Consider the following 18,981-nt stretch of genomic DNA (forward strand, 5'->3'; position numbering starts at 1 on the left):
GGTTTTGAACCTACCCACGCGTTGTCTCTGTGAGTATGAGTGTGTGAAGAGATAAGCTGTTTTACTTAAAAAAATAAATGCTTTACTGATATGAAGTTTTTTGACATATTATCGATACACATTGTCTGAATCCGAGCAGAACAAACAAAAAGATAACAAAAATTGGTAAATATGTGGGGGAAAATTAATATATATAATGTTGCTTCTGTCTAAATGCTTTTATTATACAGAGTGTTAGGGAGCTCACTTAAAATCCTTCAAGGGGCGATAAAGGACCTTGTTTGATGAAAAAAAATCCTTCTACATATATGGTCAAAAGTCAACTACTGCAGAGTTATTCACTAATTTCAGTTTTTGGTTATGTTTGCCTTGAACGAGCAGAAAATTGTGAATTCTACCACACTAAACGAAGGCGCGGCTGATTGCTTTTAAAGTGAAATAGTATCTAAACTAAAAGAATTAGGTGCTTGGTGTCAGAGAACAACTAGTAGAATAGACTCCAATGTTTAATTTGGTTAACAACAAACTCCATGTTTATCACACATTTCAGAGAGAAAATTGCTGTTAAGTTATCAAAAACATTTGATTTCATATTTGTTTCTTTCTAAAGGCTTCTTGTTTTTCTTAATTCGACATTTTTGAGACACTATTGATTACGAAATTTTTATTATTTTATTATTATTATGGTTTATTTTGCAACTTAAGGCTTTGCCTTTTTTATATGTTACAATGTTGATAGGTGGTAGAACTAATGTCATTTTGTGTTTCGTGTTCGCTTCAATACATATTGACTATTTTCTAACTTTAATTATCTCGAAGAGTGCTCAAAACAATCTCTCCTAAAAGCTGATTTCGATCTCTAATGTTAAAAAGTTTGGTAGTGAATTCCAAGTTGGAACGCCTCTAACGAAAAATGAGTTACCGTATTTTGTTGAACGAATACATCTAACAGATCTCAATTTGCTGAACAAATAATGTGGCTCACGATAATTTATTAGTTTAAACATAAGTAAACAACATCGAAGCTTCCCAAAGTTTTGAAACGGGCATCCAATCAATTTTGATTGCAGGTGTGAAACATGTGAAAACCTATCAAACTTAAATACAAACCGAACACATGCGTTCAAGGCAACTTTCAATTTGTTCAGTAAAGCAGCAGATGCCTGCATCAACAAAAAATCGCACGACATAAAATGAGGAAAAATAAGTGCTTTAAATAATTTAATTTTGGTGCCAGCGCTCAAGAAACACGCACTAAGCTGGAGTGACCGCAGTTTGCCATAGATTTTTCCGCACTGTTCGTTGATAAATCCATCCCATTCTAGATTATCTTGAATTCTGTATCCCAAACTAGTGACAGAGCTAACAAATGGCAACAACGAACCATTCAACTTCAAACACGGTTTATCTAAATTAAGTCTGTTATCACCTATAAGAATTGCATATGATTTGTTAACGTTTAGGGACAATCTGTTATTCAAAGACCATTCGGATATATGCGCCAAATCCTCGTTCACTTGTGAAGCAGTTAAGTTAACGTTTTTACTATCATAGATATGGTATAACTGTACATCATCCGCGTATAGATGAATCTTGCAATGCTTAAGAATGTTTGGAAGACCATTGATATATAAGGAGAACAAAACTGGATCTAGAACTGACCCTTGAGGTACTCCAGATCTAATTGGAGCATAGTTGGAAAACTTGCCATTATTCAAAACTGTTTGATACCGGTCATTCAAATAGGAACCAATCATTTCAACAGCATTACACGAAAATTTGAAATTGTTTGTTAACTTTCTGCATAAAATACTGTGCGATATAGTGTCAAATGCTTTAGAGAAGTCCAGCAACACCAGAACCACAAGCTTACCCTTATCCAATATAAACCCCATATCATCAAATATTTTGAGCATTGCTGTTTTTGTACTATGTTTTGGTCGATATCCTGATTGATAGTCGTTCAATAGCTTATTCTCGTATGTATACGAACAAATTTGTTTTTCCAAAATACGCTCAAACGCTTTAGAAAGTACACTCAGAATACTAATGGGACGAAGATTTTCAATGGAATTAGCGGTGCTTTTTTTTTAATTGGTATGATCTTAGAATATTTCCACAATTGTTGTTTGGTTTTATGTATCATATTAGTTACTTTATTCCGAAGCCTTTTGAATAACCTAAAATGATTGGGGTCATGTGAAGCTTTCCATTGCTCGTAGGCCAAGTCTCGATCAACAATGGCTCTGCCAATATCTCTACTAAACCACGGATTCTCGCTCGATCTCGAAGTTCTGAAAGATTTCATTGGTACATATTGATCATGCAAATTTTTAATGATGGAATTAAAAAATTCGGTCAGAACATCAGGATCTGTTGATGAGAAAAAATACTGCCAGTCGCATGCAGTGAGCGCAGCACTAAGGCCTCTAACATCAATGCAGTTGTAATCTCGATAATTGACGACACTACTTACGCTAGTTAAATTGTAATCCAGTGACGCAAAAACCAGATCATGATTAGATAAAGTAGGAATTTCAATTTGGTTGAACCGTAGAACGTGGGAAATACTATTTGTTAAAATAAGATTAAGTTGAGACGCACCATATTCATGAAAATATGTGGGTTCATCTCCCAAACTATGCATTTGGTAACTGGTTAACACATCTTCAAACCGTCTTGTAGAAGGCAAATTTGAGTTTAACAAGTTTGTATTAAAGTCACCTAGAATGAAAATATGATTATATTGTGGCCCGTATTGCTGTAAAAGCATATCTAGAGTGATTGAGGCATCAGTTCCAGGGGGATTATAAAAAGCAGCTATTAACAATTTTGTTCCATCGATTGATACCTTAATAATTAAAAATTCAGTTTTTCCATTAGTATCATTCTCAGACTTACCAACAACACGGTAGCTCAAACCTTTTTTAATGTAAATAATAATTCCTCCACCAATTTTCATGGTTCTATCATTTCCAATAAGATTGTGCCCATTTATTATCATAGCACTGCTGTCAATTCGTTCATTCAACCATGTCTCGCCAATACACGCAATATCAACCTTAGAAATATTGAAAACCTGTTTCAACTCATGAAGCTTGCTTAATTTCCGAGCACAGATATTCTAACTATTTGCAAAGCATATTGAGAGCTTACCACGATAAAAAGCTGATTTCATTACAGTTCCAGGTATACACCATTCTGTTGAGGCGTTACCATTGTTCAAGTTAGCCATATCCTTTATGAAAAAAAATCAGCATTAGGGAGAAGATGAATTTTGAGCACTCTTAATACTACCATAATTAACTTTTTTGATTTAGTATTCATAACAATCTTCAAATAACAGCAATACAAATACATAAAAAAGCAAGAACTTGAAAGTAATTCTAAAAAAGTAACAGCATTGTTGGTTATGATATCGTAAAAAAAAACACAAATTAGTAGCAGCGGCATCTAATCCGGAAGCATTCCGTAGCTCATCTTGGCGAAAAATTCCGTAGTTCATCTGATGCCAAATCCGTTGTGTTTGTAAGACTTTCAGGAAGAAAACAAAGGATAGCTGGGGTTGGAATGATGGGATATTAGAGAAAAGTTCAGGGAAAGGTCAATTTTCCGAATCAGCAACTCAAAATCGTTGATCGTTGAAACTGGTACTTCCTTATCATCAGAAAAACGTTTGACGAATACAACACCATTCTTAGATATCACGCTGCGTAGTTTTCCTTCCTTCTTCATTTTTAACGACGTCGATCGGATATCCCTTGCGGAGGGCCCCAAGTTCTCATTAACGTATATGCGTTTGTCAACGGTGAAACCAATCGTCTTGAGTGATAGAGTACGAGTCCGCATGTATCGAGAGAAAAACTCGTTTCTATGTACTGTGAAGGCAAACTGTATCAAAATAACCGCGCCGTTTCCGTTTTCAAGCCTTTTAGAAGATAATCGCCAAATATCCACAAGTGGTAAATTGTTATCCTTGTACCCTAGAGCTTTACACCACGCATTAAAATAATCGTAGAGGTTTTCCCCACCAGAAAAGGGAACTCCACTGATGATCAAATCATTTATCCTACTGACAGATTCCAATGCTTGCATCGCGTCAACATGAATCATGTCTTCAGCAAGATTGTTAAATGATTGAATATTGATCTGTCTGCTTTTGAATTTTCTCAGTACTTGGCGCTTGTGTACCCGTGACTATTTTTTAACAGAAACCTAATACCTAATACATATACACTAGCGCCACGAAGAGACAGAATTCCTTAACTAACAGATCATCATTCTATAGTACTCAATCACTTGGACAACTCTGCTAAAGACATGAATGTTCTATAACCTGAGATTAGAGAGCTATAATGCAACCTTCATGCTCACACTGGACATGTACCACTTTTGCTCTCAACGTTTTCTGGTTGTCATTATTTTTCCCATAGAACAAAAGTGATACATGTTTTTCCATTGAAGATTGTGTAAGTTTCTCAACCAGAACTCGTTATACTTTCATGTACCGTCTTTTGAAACCTTTCCAGTAATGATTTAGTGTAGTTATGTAGGAAATGTTGAAAATAATTTACTATAAGAGTGTTTTCGTTGATCGCGTCTCCTGAAAAATTTACTTAATGGCACATGTACCACTTTTGCTCTCAATGGCTCAATTGTTGGTGAAAATAGGTGAAAAGAATACAACTCAATTATGTGTTATTGATTAGTATCTTAAAAAGTATTCTATTTGAAAAAAAAAATTAATTCATAAGCGTTAAATAGCTCATTGTATATATTGAACTAAAAATTTTAAGACCAAAAGAGTTCATTTTTTATTCTATTTAACATCTCCGTAGACATTTAGCCTAATATTGGATTAAAAATTGCACGTTTTTTCCTAATTTTGTAGAATTTCACAAAATTACTCACAGGGTAAAAGCTCAAAGGAGTTCCGGGCTGAAATTTTGTCTACATACACCTAGTTTAATATTCTTTCAGCCCTGAGAGTTTCAAGTTGCGCTTTTGTGGGCTAATGGAGATATGACATTTAAAAAAAATTATCGATATTTTCGTTTTTTTTTAATATCTCAAAAAATACAGGCCATGGCCATCCTATTCTTGCGGCAAAGTTCTAAGGTTAAAAGATTTATTTTTATAAACTCAAAGAGTTTGTTAGTACACTTAGAAAAAAAAATGAAAATAAAAGTTTTTTGTCAATATTGTCCAAAAACTCGATATCTCATACATTATAGCTTCTTGAATAGTTGTGACTTTGGAAGAGTATTATATTATTGGATAATAAACAATTATGTGGAAGAAACCATCCTTCTAATTTGGAAAAAGGAAGAAAAAAAAATACTTATTTAGTACACGTTTAGTACAAATGTTTTTATACAAAAATATTCCTTGACGATTCTCAGGAACATTATGGAAAACATTATCTCAAAAAACCAACGCGATCGGGAGTTAATAATTTTGATTCGCTAGATTGCATTTCTGGACCACTGTGCATTGGTAAGATATATTGTGTCTTTATTTTAGAAATAAACTTCTCCTAGCTCCTAGCTTATATTTTGTGCAGGTTCTCAATAGACATAAGGCCGTATGAATAAAAGCGTTTGCTTTACTCATCCCGGGCAAATTATATGGGAGAAGTAGATGAAACTCTTTCATTCATACGGCCTATTGCCCAAATAAAAATTTACTCAGAAAAAATCTTGTATTCTCACTTCTTTAATACATTGTTAAAGTGTATTTGAACTTATTGAACACCCAGTACTCATTCGGTTCGGTTCTATTAAACATTGACTAATTTATTTGGGATATATAGAAAAATAATAGAAATTAAGTGAAAATTGAAATCATTGCAGTATCATTGCAAATTGCAATGCAGAGAAAAAAAATTCTAAGTTCCAGAAAAAAACACACTGAGGTTACCGTTTTATTTCAAACTTAGAACAGTCTCAAATTTTGAACACTTCACAATAAAAATCTAATTATTAAAGCTAGCTTAATAAAAAGCAATATTATCATACACCATTTCGTTTCTTGGAATGTCCTTCACCCAGTAATGTATGGTTCTTTACTGTAGGGCCACTTCCGGAGAATCAGCAGGCGTTGAAAAAAGTGACAGTCAGTATTCAGATGATTTGCCTATCTATCTCTTAGCGATTACGTTGGAGTATTCGGAGTTTGAATCAAAGCCGATTTCTAAGTTCTCCTTATTTTCGTGTACAAAACGTGTTCAAATCTGTATAAATAGCACTTAATTGCAACAACAATAAAATAACCAACATGATAAACCTTTAAGATCGATGAGAAAGTTCATTTTTTGTTGATTTTTTAGTGCAAGAAGTTAGATCATGGCTTAAGTGTTTGAAATTTGATGCATTACGGTATAACGAAATATTGGAAATATTATGTAATAATTATTAAGTATAATTGAGATTAACGTTAAACGGGACAGAATCCAAGCATGAAAGGAACGATGGTTTCCTCCTGCCTACCACCGCATTTCAGGAATGCCTCATAAAATATCATTCATTTTAACTAACCCGTAATTTTTTATTGTGATACTGCTGAACCAGCATCAGAGCTTCTAATTTGATCAGTTTGCATATTTGGTTTCGCCATGAAACCTTAAAAACGTTTCAATCTTGCAATTTTTCACATCACTATTTTTTATCTATCGGTGTTGTTTATATTTTCGCGCCGGTAGCGACTAAAATATTTTCCAAAAATACCGCCACGTAAAAGTCGCGTTACCAGTCAAACTAAGTATACTTATCTCTTTACACTAATAAATAGCGCGATCGTAACTAATTTTCGCGAAAAATCGGCCGAAATTGGCTAGAAATTCCCTAAAAGGTGTTTCGCCTCGCAACATTATTATTGAAATTATTAGGGCAAGAAACGCTCCTGTGGTCAGGGTTGCCAATGTTCCAGCTTAAACTGGATTCCTCCAGTTTTTTTTTTTCAAATGATCCAGTCAAACAGTTTATTCCCAAAATCTTGCAGTTTGTTCAGATATTTGCCATTTTTATACAGTTTTTCATTCACTGAAGCTCCGATTGATTTTCGAAAATATTTTTAAAACGTAAATTTTGTAGATTGATAAATTATTGTGACAATTCTTAACACGATTTTCAGAATTCTATCTTCTGGCATGAAACACGGTCAAGTTAAAGACTGCATGACATGGTTGAGATAAAACCAAACAAATAAAATTTACCAGACCATGAAGAAAATGTCTATTTAAGAAGCAGTTCAAAAATTGTTAGAAGAATGAGATACCAAAAGATAGCGAAGTCATAAATAATTGAAATTTAAACTCACATCCCTAACACGAACGTCAACCCCATACATTTTGCTAGAGCCCGTTTTTCTCTGGCTCTCTGGCTCGATTAAACGTCAAAAGGCTGTCAATACTTGCGAAACAACCGAATAAGCTCCGTCCATGCGAGACCAACTGTTGTTGCAAGTGGTGTGTAAAAATGCAAAAAGCGAAGAACGACTGTTTCGTTTCGAATTTTGGATTTTGTGCAGGACATAGATGGTCACGTTCAAACATGTTTCAACACGTTCTGAAGAGCCCTACATTCAATATACTTAGAAGCACGCGAAAATTCGTACTGTAACACATGCGGCACAATGAACGAAGATTATGATCATATTTTCAACACTAGCGCCATCATCATCGGCGGCGGCTTCAGGAAATAGTTGTCATGACATCGGTCTGTTTGAACTTCACCGATGTGACGGAAGAAAATGTTGTTCTCTTTTCGTTTTTTTTTTGTAATTTTGAGATGGATTGATTGCGTAATTTTTAAATTTTCCTGCTGTTAGAGGATTTTTTTCAGTCCATAATTTTAACAAAATGTAAGCCCGAAACAAAACAGTTCTGATTGAAATGAGTAATTTTTTGCGAAGAGTTATCTCTTTAGTTGCTGTAAAAAACCTGAATTAATCCACCTAGCAGTGCAGAAACCTTCGTTATACTAACTATTACTACATATAAATTTATACTAACTATTACTACATATAAATTTGTTATGCCAGTAAACCATAAATCGTTTGAAATTAAATTCAAAAGATAGTTTTCCAGAGGGTGAACCAAAAAACATCACTGAATCAAACCTCGATGAGGTTCTCACATATATTCTCAATACCACAACGGCTACGTTTTCAAAAATCGCGAGACCCAGAAAAGAACATAATGATTATGGATTAGCATCGAATATAGTCCTACAAACATGCTCTCAAGAAATTATAGCTCAGAATTATACAGCGCGTTAAATGCTTTGTTACCATAGAAAAGTTGCTTGAATCATACGTGTGATTATTTCAAGAAATCAACAAAAAATTTGATAAAATCTGTGACGATCAAGTGCTAAAAGATATCATTGAAACTCCTATAAATGCTGTTGAAATGTCAATTCCCAGTACACATCAGATGCTGTTAAGAGTTGTTAAATTAATTCTATTACAAATGCATTTTTTAAAATTAAAGTTTTTCACCAGACTTAAGAATTTTGACTGTTTAAAGCGTACTCGGGAACGTAACTCTTGTTGGAGAGCTAGGCTGTATGGTAAAATCTGAAACACTTTCAGAACTTTATAAAACTTGCTGCTAGAACGAGGATCGGGATAACATGGATACTCTGTTTGCACTGACCTTTAAATAAATTTAAAATAAATTTAGAAAACAATATTTATATTATACAAAAGCGAAGTGTATCAAGTAAACAAGAACCGGAATTAAATAAGCATTGCAGTTTCCTCTAAAATCTATTAAATATTGTTAGTAAAAAGCTATTAAAAATAAAAGGGTCATTTATTACACCAGTTAGAACGAACTACACAGAGTATGAAAATTATGCACAGATGTCTTTTACTCTAAGTTTCTTCTGAGGAATTAATAGTAGTTGAAAAAAAAGAGCGAGAGAAAGGGAGATAGTGATTAAAAAAAGGATAGAGAGAAAAATGATCCAAAAAGTAAAATACTCCATGTTTAAAAATTCTTTGGTAAGCAAAGCAAAGCCTTGGTGCTACATTCCGTATCGGAATTCGACCTTTTGTTTTACTATACACAGACTTCGCAGCCGACTGTTAAGTGTACAGGACATTTGCGGGGCTAGCGCTACGATCCTACTAACACTAACAGTCTCTCCCGAGCCGGGACTCGAACATACGACGACTGGCTTGTTAGGCCAGCATCGTACCTCGAGACCAGCTGGGAGAAATTCTTTGGTAAATACTCAAAAAATCAAGCAACCAATAAAAAAATCGCTCAGTATGATTTTCGAAAGGGTTTGGAGTTTCCATTTGCACTTGTAAACACTTAAATCGAATAACGCATTCTGTGAAAGGTTTGATTTTTGTTTGTTTTTACCTTTGTTATATTACCTTTGTTATACTAAACAAAGGTTATAAAATCGGTCGAAAAACGCAAAACAGATCCATGATCCGGAGGGCTGAATCGTATATACCATTCGACTCAGCTCGACGAACTGAGCAATGTCTGTTCGTGTGTATGTGTGTGTGTATGTATGTTGTCTGTATGTATGTGCCGCAAAATACTAACGCACCTTTCTTACAGAACGCAATATCCGATTTTAATGATCTTATACGCAAACGAAAGCTACTGTGCTCCCCCAGAATGCTACCGAGTGGATTTTTGATTAGTGGCTTAGATTTTAAAATATTGATCAAAGAGTATTTTTTAAATGAGACATTTAACTTTTGAGGCAAAATTAATGGCACGGAGAGCCATGTGTCGTATACCAATTTACTCAGATCGACGAATTGAACAATTTATGTATGTTTGTGTATGTGTGCCTGTACGTATGTATGTGTAAATATGTTGTTTATATGTGTAGTATATTAAAATCGACCCAAAAAAAGAAAAATAACAAAAAAAAACTCTCTTTACAGAACAAAATGAAAGCCCCAGAGATCATTGAAAATCATACTGAGTGCGATCTTTTATTGGTTGCTTGAACTGTAGAGTTTTGGCCAAAGTATATTTTAGACATGGGATATTTTACTTTCTGGATAATTTTTCTCTCTCACTGCTCTTTCCTCTTCTCTATCTTTCTTTTTTCGTATCGCTATTTATTTCTCAAAGGAAATCAACAATCATGGACAACTTTTCATAATCTTTACACTCTCCGTATTGCGTCTTGAAACTGATGTATGAATAAATTACTCTTTAGCTTTTTCTTGAAACTTTGAACCAGATTTTAGAAGAAACTGCAATGCTTACTTAGCTCCTTTTCTTCCGAAGCTTCCGTCCTCACTTCTTATAAAATATATACTAAATTGTACGTTGAACCTAGATTCGCAAAGAGTGAGAAACATTTACAGCTTTCGGGAGCCAAGCATTGTAGCAAAATCTGATCCCACAGTTTGCACATGTAACACAATTAGCGATGCAGATATTTTGAAAAGCGTTACCAAAGATGTATAGACCTATTTACGTACGAATGTGTTAGTGCCACCCGTTAAGAAAAACACAAATAAATCGCTGTTTTGTTTGCAATGCTACGAATTGAACAGCTGGAGAATTTTTCAGTTGAATACTTATTTTATGTATTAAATTTGTGACCAGCAATCTAAAGTAGCTGGTGAACGTAATCGGCAAAATTAGGAAAAAGTGTTGAAGCAACTCTACATTAGGGTGTCCCAAAAAAAAATCGATGTTGAAAAAGTCAAGGTGCTCAGCTCTAAATTGAACCATAATGTTATTTATAGCATTTTTGTAGAACATTTCGACTTTCTAAAAAATCGTTTTCAGGTTGCCCAAACGTGATTTATGAAAAAATGACTTTTTCAAGCTACAAACCCACTCTTTTGCACTTTTTTCAAATCTGTTCAATTCCTACATTTTTCCATATATTTTTTTATTTTTGTGGAGTTGTTTTTGAATATTTTGCATGGTTTGGTTCAGCATCGCGTTTTATTGTTTGACTCACAGAACCCATTGAACATCACAAAAAAGTGAATTTTTCTAACAATTTTTAGATAAAACCCTTCAAAACACATATAAAAAAATTTTTTGATCAAGAACTGAAATTTTTACTGCTAAGCGAGATTCAAGACGAAAATTTACATGAGAAAAGATCCTTGATATCTTATCGGGGGGCTGTGATGGAAAACTATGCATTTTGTCAAAAATGCCACTAAAGCTCAATATCTCCTTTGCACAGTGTTTTATTTTGCCGTTTGTGCGTATTATTTCCAAAATAGTGACTCAAATGTTGATTATATCCATAAGGTATATTCGAAGAAGTTTCAGGATATTCAAAAATGCATCTTTTGATGTAGAAAGATGGGTGATCAATCCACCAATGAGTGAGATAAAAAATTTACTTCTTAATCAGATGAGATAGACGCAAGGTGTCTTCGACAAAGTTTTAGGTTATTTTAAAACAAGAAACTTTACCGAAGACATCATGTTTCTATCTCTTTCATATAAAGAGTAACATTGAGTTTTCTATTAGAAGACACTCAAAATCACAATTTTCGTTCTAACTTTTTTCGCAGATTTTTCCGAATTTTTAAACCCTCTACTAAGTTATTAGCCATCTAAAAACGCATATGTTTTCTGAACATTGTTATTTTCTATCTCTCAGAATAAAACAGTTCGACGCCTGGGTTCGAATCCCACCGCCGACATAGGTGTCGATGGTTGTGAGGTGGCGTGATCCACTCACAATCAACCCAACTGGTCTAGATTCAATCCTAGCTGATACCGGGAGATTTTCTGAGGCGAAAAATCTCTGGGATCACGCCTTCCATCGCATGAGGAAGTAAAGCCGTTGGCGCCGGTCCGTTGATATAAACGGGTCGTGAGTTAGGGTCCTGGGTGTGAAGTCGCCTCCCTGGGCGTCGGTGATTGGCCACAACAGTGGCGGAACTAGACCGACGGAAAATAAGCGAGAATAAAAAAAAAAAGAAATAAAACAGTTATTTAACATATTTGTTCAAATGCGTAGTTTTCCATCATATATAAAAATGCCAATATCACAGCTCCCCGATAAGATATCAAGTATTTTTTTCCATGTAAATTTTCGTCGTCAATCCCGCTTCACAATGAAAATTTCAGTTCTTGATCAATGTTTTTTTTATTTGTGTTTTGAAGGGTTTCATCTAAAAATTATTAAAAAAAATAATTTTTCTGTGTTTTTTAATGGGCTCTGGGATTTAAAAAAAAACTAAATGCAATGCTGAACTGAACCATGCAAAATATTCAAAAACAACCCCACAAAAATCATTCTGTGCCGAACACGCATCAGTACTGGACGTGTTTGGTGATCGGTCCGATAGAGTATAAAACAAAAGACGTGTGAACAAGTGTTGGCATTGTTTGCCTGGTCGAGTGAAATAAATCCGGGTTCAAGGTCGTTCCTTTGTGCAACTGTTTCGCATCGTGACTGCCAGCTGGTGCGTAAGCCGATTTGGCTGCTGGCTGGATTGTGCTACAGCAGTGGACGAGACACAAACGAGGAAAAAGAAGAAGCCATCAGTGTCAGCGAGTCGTATCGCTGTGTGGAGTGATCTCACACCTGGCTCGCTGCTGGTGGCTGTTTGGTGCTGCTGTATTGGTGCTGCTGGCTGTAACGGCTGCTACTTCGAACGATCGGACAACCAACCTTACTGGAAGGGAGAAATAAAAAGGTACGTGTTCTTGTCAGCGCTAGTGCGCTAAACATAGCGCGATGGATGTAGATCCCTCGCCTCCCGCGCCACCATCCCCGAACCCCTCTGACCCTGACCCTTCTGTTACCCCCTCCCCTGTTCATTCTTCAGTCCCCCCTCGCCCCAGGCTTTACCCAGACGGAGCCCAGGGCAGCTATACTGTTTATTTTCGGCCAAAGGCAGGACCGAAATCGAAAAAGTTGAACCTCTTGCAGATTTCGAAAGACCTGACGAAGGAGTACAAGGGCGTGACCGAAATTTCCAAGGTCCGGCCTAACAAGCTCCGTGTCGTGGTCGGTAACCTGAAAGAGGCCAACGATATAGCTTGCTCTGAGCTCTTCACACGCGAGTATCGCGTTTACATACCCGCACGAGACGTGGAGATCGACGGTGTCATAACCGATTCGAGTCTGTCCGTCGAGTGTATACTGCAAAGTGCCAAAGGGTGCTTTAAGAACAAAACGTGTCCCGAAGTAAAGGTGCTCGACTGCAAGCAATTGCGGTCAGCATCGATCATCGGTGGCAAAACAGTATACACTCCGTCAGACTCGTTTCGAGTTACGTTCGCCGGGTCTGCACTACCAAGCCACGTCTCGTTCCACCGGGTTCGTCTCCCTGTGAGGCTCTACGTGCCCCGCGTCATGAACTGCCTGAATTGCAAGCAGTTAGGCCATACAGCCGCCTACTGCTGCAATAAGGCACGTTGTGGCAAGTGTGGGGAGTCTCATGCGTAAGATTCTTGCAGTGTTAACGCTGAAAAGTGTATTCACTGCGGAGAAAATCTGCATGAGCTCTCGACATGTGCGGTGTACATGCAGCGCAGGGATAAAATAAAACGGTCTCTCAAAGAGCGTTCAAAGCGTTCCTACGCTGACATGCTGAAGAAGACCGTTACCACTTCTCCCGTTACTTCGAACCCCTTCGATCTGTTGCCCTCTGAGGAAACCGATTCTGACGATTCACCAGCGGGAGCATCTTACGCCAATCCTGGGGAGTCTAGAAAGAGGAAAAATATTTCCTCTCCTAAACTTCCCAGAAAAGGTCCTAAGATTTCTCAAAGTGAAATGAAAGTTACAAACAAACCAAACAGTGCTGCGGAAAAACCGAAGCAAACTCCTCCTGGGCTGGCAAATTTAAAGTCCCAGAAGGAGTTCCCAGCACTGCCAGGAACATCTAAAACCCCAGTTGCTCCTTTTACACTCCCAGTTGATGAAACAAACTCTGGATTAGTGAAATTTTCTGACATTGTGGACTGGATTTTTGAAACTTTCAATGTACCCGATCCAATTAAAATTTTTCTTACAGCATTCCTCCCAACAGTTAGATCATTTTTGAAGCAGTTGACTGCCCAATGGCCTCTCCTTGCAGCGATTGTATCCTTCGATGCCTAATTCAACTGCGTATATGAAGGATTCTATCTCTGTCTTACAGTGGAATTGTAGAAGTATTTTACCAAAAATTGATTCGTTTAAAGTTTTGATAAATAAAAACAAATGCGATGCATTTTCCCTTTGTGAAACTTGGCTTACTTCAAATATTGATCTCAACTTCCATGATTTTAATATTATTCGCCTTGATCGAGACACCCCATATGGAGGAGTACTTTTAGGGATTAAAAAGTGCTATTCTTTCTATCGTATTAACCTCCCCTCGATTCCAGGCATCGAAGTTGTCGCATGTCAAATGACAATACAAGGTAAAGAGCTTTGTATTGCCTCAATATATATTCCCCCCAGAGCACAGGTTGGGCAACGGCTGCTCTTTGATTTAATAGAACTTCTTCCCTCGCCACGTTTGATTTTGGGAGACTTCAACTCTCATGGCGTGGCTTGGGGTTCCCCATACAATGATAACCGCTCCTCTTTAATCTATAACCTTTGCGATGACTTCGACATGACTATTTTAAACAACGGTGAAATGACACGTATCCCGAAACCTCCAGCGCGCCCAAGCGCTTTGGATCTATCCTTATGTTCGACGTCGCTACGGTTGGATTGCACATGGAAGGTAATCCTCGATCCTCACGGTAGCGACCATCTGCCTATTCTTATTTCAATTACTAACGGGTCAACTCGCATGCGACCAATTGACATTCCGTATGACCTCACACGAAATGTCGATTGGAAGTTATACGAGGAAATGATTTCAAAAGCGGTCGAGTCGATTCAACATCATTCACCACTTGAAGAATACAACCTCCTCGCGGGCTTGATTCTCGACGCCGCGTTGCAAGCCCAAACGAAGAAATATCCCGGCGTAACGATCAAAGAACGGCCTCCCACTCCGTGGTGGGACCAAGAGTGCTCCGATGTCTACACGCAAAGATCCGACGCGTTTAAGGCCTACCAGACGGGAGGTATACCTGGCGACTATTTACGGTATTCGGAGCTTGATACCAAGCTTAAAAGCTTGGCTAAAGCAAAGAAACGTGGATATTGGCGTCGGTTCGTGAACGAGACGTCGAGGGAGACATCGATGAGCACTCTTTGGAACACAGCCCGAAGAATGCGGAATCGCGTAACGGTCAACGAAAGCGAGGAGTCTTCAAGTAGGTGGATATTTGATTTTGCCAGGAAAGTATGTCCGGACTCTGTTCCTGAGCAAAATATTGTTCGCGATGCGTCTCCGGGCCACGACGCGATAGAATCACCTTTTACGATGGCAGAACTTTCAGTTGCCCTCCTGTCCTGTAACAATAACGCGCCTGGATTAGATAGAATCAAATTCAACTTGTTGAAGAATCTACCCGGCAATGCCAAGAGGCGCTTGTTGAACTTGTTCAATAAGTTCCTGGAGCAAAACATTGTACCGCAGGATTGGAGGCAAGTGAAGGTGATCGCCATCCAAAAACCAGGGAAACCAGCTTCTAATCACAACTCTTATAGGCCGATTGCAATGCTATCCTGTATCCGGAAATTGATGGAAAAAATGATACTCCGTCGTTTAGACCACTGGGTCGAATCAAATGGTCTACTATCAGAAACTCAATTTGGCTTCCGCCGTGCCAAAGGGACGAATGATTGTCTTGCGTTGCTTTCAACAGATATTCAGCTGGCGTATGCTCGTAAAGAACAAATGGCGTCTGCGTTCTTGGACATTAAGGGGGCTTTTGATTCCGTTTCTATTGACATTCTTTCGGGTAAACTTCACCGACAAGGATTTTCTCCAATTTTGAACAATTTTTTGCACAATTTGTTGTCCGAAAAGCACATGCATTTTACGCATGGCGATTTGGCAACTTTTCGCATTAGCTACATGGGTCTTCCCCAGGGCTCATGTTTAAGCCCCCTTCTTTACAACTTTTATGTAAATGACATCGACGAATGTCTGGCAAATTCATGCACGATAAGACAACTTGCAGACGACAGTGTAATCTCTGTTACAGGAGCCAAAGCTGCCGATTTGCAAGGACCATTGCAAGATACCTTGGACAATTTGTCTGCTTGGGCTTTACAGCTAGGTATCGAATTCTCTCCGGAGAAGACTGAGATAGTAGTTTTTTCTAGGAAGCATGAACCTGCTCAGCTTCAAACACAATTAATGGGTAAAACGATTTCTCAGGTTTTGGTACACAAATATCTTGGTGTCTGGTTCGACTCTAAAGGCACCTGGGGTTGTCACGTGAGGTATCTGATGAAAAAATGTCAACAAAGAGTGAATTTTCTTCGTACAATAACCGGACAATGGTGGGGAGCCCATCCAGGAGACCTTATAAGGCTTTACCAAACAACGATATTGTCTGTTATTGAATACGGGTGTTTCTGCTTCCGCTCCGCAGCAAACACACATTTGATCAAACTGGAGCGAATACAATATCGTTGTTTGCGTATCGCCTTAGGTTGCATGCAGTCGACCCATACGATGAGTTTGGAGGTTTAAGCTGGAGTACTACCATTGAAAAACCGCTTCTGGAGCCTGTCTTCTCGTATTCTAATCAAATGTGAGGTCTTGAACCGTCCCGTGATTGAAAATTTTGAAAGGTTAATCGAACTTAATTCTCAAACCCGTTTTATGACATTGTATTTCAATCACATGTCCCAAAATATTAACCCTTCTTCGAATATTCCAAATCGTGTCGACTTATCAAATACTTCTGATTCTACTGTGTTTTTCGATACATCCATGATAGAAGAAACTCGTGGAATCCCGGATCATTTACGCGTGCAGCAGATCCCTAAAATTTTTTCCAATAAATATCGAAACATCAACTGCGACAATATGTACTACACTGACGGATCACTTCTTGATGGGTCCACTGGCTTCGGTATCTTCAATAACAATTTAACCGTCTCCCATAAGCTCGATAATCCTGCTTCTGTTTACGTCGCAGAATTAGCTGCAATTCAGTACACCCTAGGGATTATCGAAAAAATGCCCACGGACCATTATTTCATCTTTACGGACAGTCTCAGTTCCATTGAGGCTCTCCGATCGATGAAAGATGTTAAGCACTCTCCGTATTTCCTGGGGAAAATACGGGAACATCTGAGTGCTTTATCCGAAAAATCTACTCAGATTACCTTAGCGTGGGTCCCTTCTCACTGCTCGATACCGGGTAATGAGAAAGCGGACTCTTTGGCTAAGGTGGGCGCAACAAACGGTGATATTTATGAAAGACCAATTGCCTTTAATGAATTTTTCGCACTTGTACGTCAGAATACGATCATCAGTTGGCAAAATGCTTGGACCAGAGGGGAATTGGGAAGGTGGTTACATTCCATAATCCCCAAAGTATCGACGAACCCGTGGTTCAAGGGGTTGGATGTAGGTCGGGATTTCATTTGCGTGATGTCCCGGCTTATGTCCAACCACTATAGATTTGACGCGCTCCTCCGTCGTGTTGGGCTCGGGGAAAGTGGTATCTGTGCCTGTGGTGAAGGTTATCACGACATAGAGCATGTGGTTTGGTCATGCCCTGTACACCGTGACGTCAGGTCTAAATTAATAGCTTCCCTGCAGGCCGAGGGTAGACAGCCGGCTGTTCCTGTTCGTGATGTCTTGGCGAGCCGTGACCTATCCTACATGTCCCTTATATACGTTTTCCTGAAATCCATCCACGCCCCAGTCTAGTCCCGTTCCCCTCCGTCTACACCCAACAAAACGACAAGAACACGTTTGAACCTTAAGCACAAAACCAGCAACCAGACCCCGCACAATAGAACCAGGACCCAAGGACTACGAGCCTCTGTCCCAACTCACGACATCGTGGCTCAGCAGAACGAATCCATACATGCCATTCGACGATTATCAGACGACCATTGAACAACAAAACACTGATTGGAAATCCCATGCTAGTTTTAAGTTAGACTTAATTTCAGCTCGTAGTCGGCAGCGAGGATAAAAAATTTGCTTTAGTTTTTAAGTCATCAGATATAATTGGCGCCGTTAAACATTAAATTGTATTTGTGCCGTGTCAAATAAATGTTATGTGAAGAAAAAAAAAAAAAAAAAAAAAAACCCCACAAAAATAAAAAAATATATGGAAAAATGTATGAATCGAAAAGAATTGAAAAAAGTGCAAAAGAGTAGGTTTGTAGCTTGAAAAAGTTTTTCATAAATCACGTTTGGGCAACCTGAAAACGATTTTTCAGAAAGTCGAAATGTTCTACAAAAATGCTATAAATAACATTATCTTTCAATTTAGGGCTGAGCACCTTGACTTTTTCAACATCGATTTTTTTTGGGACACCCTACTCTACATGGTTATACACGTTTACTAGTGTGCGCAGGTGAAAAGTCACTAATCTTTATGAATGATACAATATGCTCATGTAAGATATGAATATTGCTTTCTAATTTAAGACTAAGTGCAAACAGAGTATCCATGTTATTCCACTTCCCGTTATCGCAGCAAGATTTAAAAAGTTTTTATTTCGGATTTTTTCATACAGGCTTTCAAAAACAATAATGTTCACGCCTACACTCTGAAAATCCAAAATTCTCAAAGATCGTGGAGAACCTTCATTTTCAAATAACGCATTGGAGATAGAATTAAATTGACTACTTTCATCAATAGCTGTATTTTTTTCCTGTATAATTCTAAACTATATTTCGAGAGCAGGTTTGTAGAAGTTTGCTTCAATTCGTAAAAAAAACTTGATGCTGATTCATAAATCTAGGTCCTGCGATTTCTGAAAATAAAGCGAATAAGTAGAACCGTATTAAACTAACATAGATGTTTGCTATTCTAGTGTGAAATAGCATCATTATTATCTATTACTGTTTCCCCACGTTCGATTATCTCAAAAAAAAAATCAATTACTTCTAGCCAGCATTTAAAAATTGGTTTGTGATCGAAAA

The sequence above is a fragment of the Wyeomyia smithii genome, chromosome 2 (genome assembly GCF_029784165.1).
Source record: "Wyeomyia smithii strain HCP4-BCI-WySm-NY-G18 chromosome 2, ASM2978416v1, whole genome shotgun sequence".
Lineage (NCBI taxonomy): Eukaryota > Metazoa > Arthropoda > Insecta > Diptera > Culicidae > Wyeomyia > Wyeomyia smithii.